Below are 10107 nucleotides of genomic sequence, written 5' to 3' on the forward strand. Positions count from 1 at the left end.
ACAGTCATCCAAACAGCCTTTCTGCTGTCTAAATACCTTTCTCATTGAAACTGGCAACCTTTATTCACTGCTAGCTGCCTCCACTTCATACACACACAGCGTCGCCTTCCTGGAGCAGTGCACACAGCAATGACATTCACAGGTTCAGTACACACAGCTCATGTGAACCCCTACCGTCCTGGCCAAGTACACAACCATGAGCAGAGCCAAGCCTCCGCTACCTCCTCTCCAACTGCGTCATCTACAAACACAGCCAGTGCCAAGCCTGCTCAAGAGAAAAAAAAAAAAAAAAGCTTGCCCTTATGAACTGGGATCTGGAAAAAGTATAATCCGGAGACAAAAAAAAAATCTATGAATTTTAATGTCCTACTGAAAAAGTAACAACGTGATATGTAAATAAATAAGGAGGGTAGTATTTTCAATAAGGATTTGAAGAACACAGGGGCATGACTATAGGAGGAAAGTTTAAAAGTAATGTTAGAAATAGTAGTAAATATTTGGAACAGATTTTAAGCAGAGGCAGTTATTCAACAATAAGTGAATTTAAGACTAGGTTCACACTACTGCGACCATAAGTCGCCCCATAACGGAGCGACTTTTGACCGCGACTTTGCCACGACTTTACCGCGACTTTACCGCGACTTCAGCGTGACTTGTGAATTATTTAAAGCGACTTATATGATAGACGATTTTGTATTTGGCCAATCAGAATATGATGTGTTGTGACCTAATTCCCCTTTTCTGTTTTTTTTTTACTCATTTCCTCATTGCCCACCAGTGCCACGTATCAGTATCCACCAGTGCCACGTATGTGTCCACCAGTGTCACTGCCCACCAGTGCCACGTATCAGTGTCCACCAGTGCCACGTATGTGTCCACCAGTGTCACTGCCCACCAGTGCCACGTATGTGTCCACCAGAGCCACTCACACAGACCAGGCAGAGATAATAGTATATAGGAACTGTAGGCATGGCTGCAATGTGGGGAATGCCTGGCTAATTTTCCTTCTTCTTCCTGGAAAGTCGGATCACAGTCGCTTGACAAAAGATAAGGATCCGACTTGGAGGCGACTCCTATTGAAGTCTATTGGCACAAGTCGGATACAAGTCGCCTTGAAGTAGTACAGGAACCTTTTCTGAAGTCGGAGCGACTTCAGTAGTGCATATTAAGATGGCTCTCATTCATTTACATTGAATTTGTTATGACAAGCGACTTGGGGCGACTTGAGGGCACACAAGTCGCCTGACAAGTCGTACTAGTGTGAATGGAGCCTTAAGGGTAACTCCACTTTCGTGGGCAAAAAAAAATAGCAAATAAAGAAAAAACAATATAGCGTATACAATTGCAACACAAATCATATTGTAATTGAATGTTATTAACCACTTAAGTCCCGGAGGATTTGGCTGCTAAAGGACCAGGGGTTTTTTTGCGATTTTTTACTGCGTGACTTTAACGGACAATTGCGCGGTCGTGCGACGCTGTACCTAAACTAATTTGACGTCCTTTTTTTCCCACAAACAGAGCTTTCTTTTGGTGGTATTTGATCACCTGTGCGATTTTTTGATCACGCGCTATAAACAAAAAAAGAGCGTAAATTTTGCAAAAATAACAATATTTTTCACATTTTTTTATATGAAATTCCCCAAAAAAAAAAGTAAAAATCAAAATTTTTTAACATTTTTCGGCCAATTTGTTTTATGCTACCTATGTTTGGTAAAAAAAATCGCAAAAAGCGTATTTTGATTGGTTTGCGCAAAAGTTATCGCGTTTACTAACAAAGAGAAAGATTTTTGTCATTTTTGGTGGTTTTTTTTTTAACGCGTAATGGCGGCGATCTGCGATTTTTTTTTCGGTACTGCGACATTGCGGCGGACAGATCGGACCCTTGACTGACATTTTTGACACTTTTGGGGTTACCAGTGACATTACTGCAGTAATCAGTGCTATACATATGCACTGTTACTGCAAAAATGACACTGGCAGGGAAGGGGTTAACTTTATTGGACAGGGAGGGGTTAAGTGTGTCCTAGGGGCGTGCTTTCTACTGTGTAGGGACATTGCTATTGGTGTAAAAGCAAAGATCAACCGTTCTACATAGTAGAACGGTCAGATCTTTACTTTTACACAGGGAGAACTGACAGGCAGCTTGTTTACACAAGCTGCTCTGTCTTTCTCCCTTCACAGGAGCGATCGCAGTGTGACTGGCGGACATCGAGTCCGCCGGTCACACGCACTGACTTGCCTGTGAACGAGCCGCGGCGGGCGCGCGCCTCGGCGGGCGCGCGCCCGCTCGCTATAGGCTCGCAAGTCAGTGACAGGCGAGTGACGTACCGATACGTCACTCTGCCTCGCCGGGGCTGACCGCCGCAGTATATAGTCGTGCGGCGGTCGGCAACCGGTTAAAAATTACCTTTCCTTTTCTGAAAATGCAATGCAATATGGCTACCTGGAGCTGTTCTGTACACAGAATGTATACTGACCACACCCCAGAAACATAATTTCCTGCTTGTGTGATTGGCTCACCAATTTTCCCAGAAGTCTGCCTAAGATACAAGTCAGATTTCTGGCATCCCCTGCAACAAAAATGTCATTTTTGGTGAGATACTCCCAATAGGAACACGTCTAAAGGGACCAGCAGATTTCCTCATTGGAGCCCTGCAGCTTCCACAGCTGATAGATAATTATGAAACCACCCCCATTTGACCCACTCAGCACAGAAGCACAAACATGGATTTCTTCAGAATAAAAAAAGGTAGGAATCTGCAACAGTTTGTTACAATCCTTGTAATGTACATAAATCACTCAGAGGGGAATGCTCTTTTCCTCAACAAAAGTGGAGTTATGCTTTAAAGTAATAGTAAAGTCCCATTTCTTTTCTTTAAAAAACACAAACATGTTATACCTACCTGCCCATTGCAGTGGTTTTGCACAGAGCAACCCAGATCCTTCTCTTATCGAGTCCCTTTTCTGTGCTCCTCGTCCCTCCCTCCTGTTGAGTGCTCCTACAGCAAGCAGTTTGCTATGGGGCACCCGAGCCGAGCCCCTCCATTCAGACACAAAGCCGTGGTTTGGCCCCTCCCACTCTTCCCCAATTGACTAACTGACTTTGATTGACAGCAATTGGGAGTCAGAGGCACCTCTGCTGTGTCTCAGCCAATCAGGAGGGAGAGGCACTCGTGCACATCGCTGGATCAAGATAGGGCTCAGATAAGTATTGGGGGGGCTGCTGCACACTGAAGGTTTTTTTATTTTAATGCATAGAACACATTAAGATAAAAATCCTTCTGCCTTTAGAATCACTTTAAAGTGTATTTCCATTTTTGCAGCTAGTTGGGATAACACTTACCTTAAAGTGATTCCAAATGTTTTCCTTTTCTTTAAAATAACAAACATGTTATAGGTATCTTCTCTGTGCAATGGTTCCCTGCCAACACGCCTCGCTTCTCCCTCCTGCCGAGCACCTCCATAGCAGTCCGCTTGCTTTAGAAGCACTCATGAGGACTCCAGAGCCTCGCTGTCTGCACCTATTGACACAGGCCCCGCCCCCAGCTCTCCTGTCACTGGCTGTGATTGATAGCAGCAAGAGCAAATGGCTATTTCTGAGTCTTTGAGCCAATGAGGAGGGAGAGAGCAGACAGAGCCTCTGTTCTTTTGGATCAATATCAGGCTCAGGTAAGTATTGGGGCAGACTGGGGGGTAAGGTAAAAAAAAGTCTTCTGCTTTTAGCCCCATTTTTTTAATTTGTAGCATGTCCTTGTTCAGATAACATACTTCCCTCTCCATGTAATTGTAAAGCCCAACCCCAGGCACAAGAAAACAATGATCCTTGCAGTGAGGCCCCCCTACACTGCAATGGTTAACAGCTCATTAAGTCTGGGATACAGGGATAAGGAGTAATACTTAATTTGTATACAATTAGGGGGTTAATAGCCCTGCATTGAACACAGTGATGTCACTGGACCACCCACAGCCGAGAGTGAAGGAGAGAAGAAGAGAGTGCCAGAGAGTGAAGTAAGGGTCCTTTCACACGAGCGATCCGATCAGATCTGCCTGTCAGTTTTTCAGGCGGATCTGATCGGATCCTTTATGCATCCCTATGGGGCAGCGGATGTCAGCGGACACATCTCCGCTGACACCCGCAGCTATCCGATTCCGATCCTGTCTGTGAAATCCAGACGAATGAAAACCCTCTTTTCCATCCATCCAGGGGATCGGTTTGGATGGGATTGGATGAGAATGGACAGGCGGTCCGTTCTCATCCGATTCCCCCATAGAGAACAGCGGGGATCTGACAGCTCCCTCTCCACACACAGAGCAGATAGGGAGCTGTCATCCGACTGCTCAGCGGTGAACAGCGGATCGATCCCCGCTGAGCAGCACGGAATCTGCCGACGGAGGCGGACCGTGTGAAAGGATCCTAAGGTAAGTATTACAGCCTATTCAGCTCTTCTAGACCTAACAAGTATATAATGGGGTGGGAAGGGGGCCATGTAAGGGTTTGGTTTGGGCTGGGGTTGACTTACTAAAATTGAAGAGTGCAAAATCTGGTGTAGCTGTGCATGGCAGCCAATCAGCTTCTAATTTCAGCTTGTTCAATTCAGCTTTGATGAAATACCTGGTTTCTATGCAGAGCTGCACTAGATTTTGCACTTTCCATTTTTAGTAAATCAACCCCACTGTCTGTCTTAACAAAAGGTTAACGATATCAAGGCTTGAGTAGTACAGTCCATTGCCCCTAACTGGACATTGCAAGCTAGTTTAAACTATAAAAGCTGCCTATAGATTCCTATGTATATCCCTTATCCAAAGAAACAGCTAGAAAGGTGAGAATTGATATTTTTAGTTATGCTGTGTGAATGGAAACAGAGAAAAAAACATAGTGGGGATTTCCCAAATGTTGACTGTAAAAGTGAAAATACTCTTTAAATATGCTGAGGAAAATTGTTAGTCTATGCCCAGACATAAATGAAAAATAAAAGGGGGGGGGGGGGCACTTGGCCTTTTCCAGCCATCAGTTTATTATACATAGGAAAGTTTTTTTATGGGATTTTAGCAGTGTCATAAACACAGTATAGCCAGGAAGTATATGTTAAAAAGATACATTTTTTATTAATACATGGTAAAAATTGTTTCTATAAACAAAAAAGATAGAAGTTTAAAAATAGGCAACTTGTCTTTTTTTAGTCCAGTCCCAGAGGGTATTTCAGCAAAGTTTGGTAATGAAGTGGTGCTTGTCCCGACATGTTTCGCCACTTAGGGCTTCCTCAGGGAATTTGATAAATAGTCACTATTCAAAAAACACAAACTACACCATCATAATATACAGAAATTAATCAAATAACGAAATACAATACAAGTAAATTTATCAGACGATCAAAAAGTCAATTAATATTATTGTTCGCCAAATGTAGTCACTCAACTGCTTACCCAACAAGGTCTCCCAATGTCCCTGTTCTGGTGATATTGGGAGACCTTGTTGGGTAAGCAGTTGAGTGACTACATTTGGTGAACAATAATATTAATTGACTTTTTGATCTTCTGATAAATGTACTTGTATTGTATTTTGATATTTGATTAATTTCTGTATATTATGATGGTTTATTTTGTGTTTTTGAATAGTGACTATTTATCAAATCCCCTGAGGAAGCCCTAAGTGGTGAAACATGTCAGAACAAGCACTACTACTTCGTTACCGACTTTTGCAAAAATACCCTCTGGGACTGAACTAAAAAAGAGACAAGTTGCCTATTTTTAAACTTTAAACTTCTATCTTTTTTTGTTTATAGAAACATTTTTAACAATGTTTTAATAAAAAAATGTGTCTTTTTAACATATACTTTTTGGATTTACAGTGTTTATGGCACCGTTAAAATCCCATAAAAAACTTTACTGTATATACTTTCTATCAAGGGATGTTGGTGCCTTTTTGAACCTGTAACCAACCCACACCACAATTTCTATCTGATTAGTCTATTATGTTTCTAAATGTAACTATGTATTTCTTTGTATATATAGACTGCATATGTATCAGCCTTTGTATATACATCTTTTCTCCTTTGATCTTTAACTGATCTATAGAAGCAATGTCTATAAGCATCCTTTACTCTCTGAAGTACGCTGAGAAAATCTTAAAATCGAGTTACTATTGGCAATTGTATCACACTTCTTTGCTCCGGACTTAACAAACCGGTGACCGGAATTCAAAGTCTCTTCTCATGAGAGTATTTATGCAGGTAATTGAAATACAAAAAATATAAAACGGATTAAATGCATCTTTTAGCTAAAATAATATTTTTGCAGGTGTGATACGAAAGATTGAAGTGGTCTGATTATGCTTTCCTCTTGATGTGTTTTATCACAAGCACAGTACTTCTGGATAAACCATAGAAATATCAAGGATAGGAAAAGTGATGGTAAACCAAAGGGCATAACATGGTGGAATCCTTCCTTGTCTCCTATGAATGATCTAAATGGATTTCCTATGTCATCTGAGGACATGTGAAGATGTGTTTTTTTAGACTGAAACTAAAGTGGGGTACACACTAGTAGAAAATCTGCCGAAAATTCCCGTCCGAGGTAAAATCGTACGATTTTCGGCTAGTGTGTACACAACTTTCAGCAGCCGATGCCGACGTTTTCAACTAAAAAAAACGGAGGGACAAACACCAAAATTTTTATCGTCTGTCCCCAGATGACCAATTTTCATTTAATGTGTATGCAGTACGTCCGTGAAAAATCAGAAATACGAAAGACCGCGCATGATCTGAAGTTGCTGACGACCAGGAAGTCTAGGAACAAATGTCCCAAAAAAAAAATAAAAAATCGGACAAGAAATTTCGTGAACATTTATCCACTGTCAACTAAAAACGGTTATGAACGCTGAGCAAGAGAGAGAAAAATTGGAGGATATTTCGTCCGATTTCCATCAAGTGTGTACGGGCCTTAAGAGTGAGAAGATCATTTGAGGTGGATCCTCTTAGGGGTTGCTTTAAAAAATGATTGGTTCCTCAGATAAATATGGCGAATGTCCCTTTGTCAGGGTTAAAAACATTGGGCTAGATCTACAAGGGGGAAATAGATTGTGAACTTTGCACACGTGGTTACACTCTTTTTTCATAGTAAATGTCAATGTGGTGACCATTTTTGCATGTTCGGACCAAGCTTTGGCTGTTCAAACATTCAGACAAATGCCTAAACCTTTGCCTATATGGACCCCTATTCGGCTGGAGCCAAGCATCGTAAATAGTGGAGTTGATTTATTAAAGGCAAATAGACTGTGCACTTTGCAAGTGAAGTTGCACCAGAGCTTAGTAAATGGGGGAAACTCAGCTGACTTTCACCATTCAATCATGTGCAAGCAAAAATTCTTTCTTTCTTTTTTTTCTATGCATGTGATTGGGTATTATTTGCAAAGTGAAGTTTTACCTCATTTAATCAGCTTTGGAGCAACTGCATTTGCAGAGTGCAACTTCACTTGCAAAGTGCACAGTTTATTTGCCTTTATTAAATAAACCCCAGTATCTACTGCTTCTATACAGTATATGACAGCTTCCCACAATCAATGAATGGCAAGGAAGTAGCGAGTGCTTGCACTGTCCTGTGCTGTGTCACTGTACTAATTCCACTGGCTGGAAAGGGGTTAACATCCAGGGGGCGATCAAGAGGTTAACTGTGTGCCTAACTATGTGTAATGTCATCTTTATGTGGTGCTTTTACTAAGCGATCTTGTTGTTTGCTTTGCAGAGAATAAAAAAACAGCAATATTTCCAGTCAGTGTACAGAGCTCTGTGTTGTTTACAACACGGAACTCTCTTCAGTGAATGACAGAGCCAAAGATTAATCACTGGGACACGCTGATCGGCTTGTGCTGTAACAAATCACAGCACATACGGGGCAGCAGGCGCGTATGTGTGCCCCCTACCTGGCCGGAAGCACTAATCACGTACCAGATACAGGGTCCAGTGCACAGCGGCCGTCCTGCCACAGTAGATGTTCATGGGGTGGTCTGCAAACAGTTAAGGAGGATCCAGATACAAGTTCTCTGATTGTAAATAAAGCTCATTTGATCTCTTTTATTGCAGTGGAGTCCATCTTAAAAGGTGGGGAGACAACCATAAGGTGTAGTGATGGGCACATTGATGTGCTATGGTGACGCATATGAACTTTTTTTCTTTGAAGCACGGCAAGATTGGCAACACTATTGGGAATCTCAAAGGAAGGAGTAAGGGAATGAACATTTTTTGTTTGAGGAACAACTAACCAATTTTGTGTTGTTGGGAGGGGGGGGGGGTTACATATTGTTTTATACACATATATGACTGTTTATGATATTGTTTGTGATTTTATATGGTGAATTTATGTATTGGTAACATTTATTTGGTTTGTTTGTGACACATTTAGAGATTTAGTCATTGGGGGAGCGCTTCACCTGTATTTTTGTATATATCTGATATATTAGTGTAATGGTTGCACAATAGGGTAGGAGCAGCTTCCAATTCTGTTATCATTTGGGTTTAATATTATTTAATAGTGCAGGATTTTTTTTCATATTTATAAAACTATACAGTATATCATTTGTTCTGGGTTTACGTTTATTTTTTAGCTGGAAGGGTAAAAGGCACCCTTGAAGTGGGGCTGCCCCATGCACTGCAAGAATTAAACTAGATCGTTTAGATCTAGGGGGCAACAAAAAAAGCACCCGATCTCGATCTTAGCCTGTCACCACAGCCTCTTCTTTCCAATGGTTCACCAGTCTCATATCCTCTGACGTCATCAATCCCAATGCAAGATTGAGTGACAGTCTACTGCTGGTTAGAGTGTAGGGGAGTAGAAGAGAGCTCCTGCTGTTGGGGGAGGGGAGGACTGGGTAAGTAAGGCCCCTTTTACATGGGTGCTTCCGTGGAAGGGAATCGGCTTGCTCAGCGGGGGATCATTCCGCTAATCCCCACTGAGCAGGCGGATGACAGGTCAATCTTAACCTGTCCCCATAGCCTCTTCTTCCCAGTGGTTCACCAGTCACATATCCTCTGAAGTCATCAAGCTCAATGCAAGATTGACTGACAGTCCACTGCTGGAGTATAGGGCAGTAGAGGAGAGCTCCTGCTGCTGGGGGAGGGGAGGACTGGGTAAGTAAGGCCCCTTTTACATGGGTGCTTCCGTGGAAGCGAATCTGCTTGCTCAGTGGGGGATCACTCCGCTAATCCCCACTGAGCAGGCAGATGACAGGTCCATCTCCGCTCACTGTGCAGAGCACGGACGGACATATTCCCACTCTCCCCTATGGGGAAAACGGGTGAAAACGGAACGAGTGTCAATTTTCATCTGATCATATCCGATCTGCCAGACGGATGGGAAATAGGACCACCATCCATCTGGATTTTGTGGACAGGATCAGATCAGATAGTAGTGGGTGTCAGCGGACATGTCACCACTAACATCCGCAGCTCCATAGAGAAGACTGGAGGGTCCGATCAGGTCCACCTAAAAAAACTGACAGGCAGACTTGATTGGACAGTCCATGTGAAAGGGCCCTAAAACTGCTGTTCCAAGTCCCCTAGACCTAAATTAGCATTTAACCCTTACAGTGAAGATGCAGTGCCATTTTTACTTTCTCCGGCTTTAACATGCTTTACAAATTATCAATTCAATATGCTCTGCTGGGAAACACACCAAAGAAGAAGCAAGCATTATCTTTGTATTATACTGAAAATAAATAATAATAATAATAAAATGAATATGTAAACGCAGCCTTACACCGTGCGTGCGCTGTATTTACCTGCTGCCCAAGTTGGAAAAAATACCCCACCAATCCTGGTGGCAAAATGCAAAAGAGGCAGATGTTTCACTACCTGCCTTGGTGAGACATCTGCCTCTTTATGACCAGCCTAGGAACAGAACAATCCATGTGCTTCCTATAGAACTACAAGTCACATGAGGCCATGCAACCTCTCCTCCACATAAGCAGTGCACAACAAAAAAAAAAAAAAATCCAATCTGCAAAGATTTATTTATTTATTTTCCTTAATGAATGGACTTTTTGAAATGAACTCAGCTGCTTTGTTCGCACTGAACCAACGATTCCAAAGACAGCAAAGAACCCAGCGGCCA

This window comes from Pelophylax lessonae (genome assembly GCF_965119305.1).
Source record: "Pelophylax lessonae genome assembly, chromosome: 1".
Lineage (NCBI taxonomy): Eukaryota > Metazoa > Chordata > Amphibia > Anura > Ranidae > Pelophylax > Pelophylax lessonae.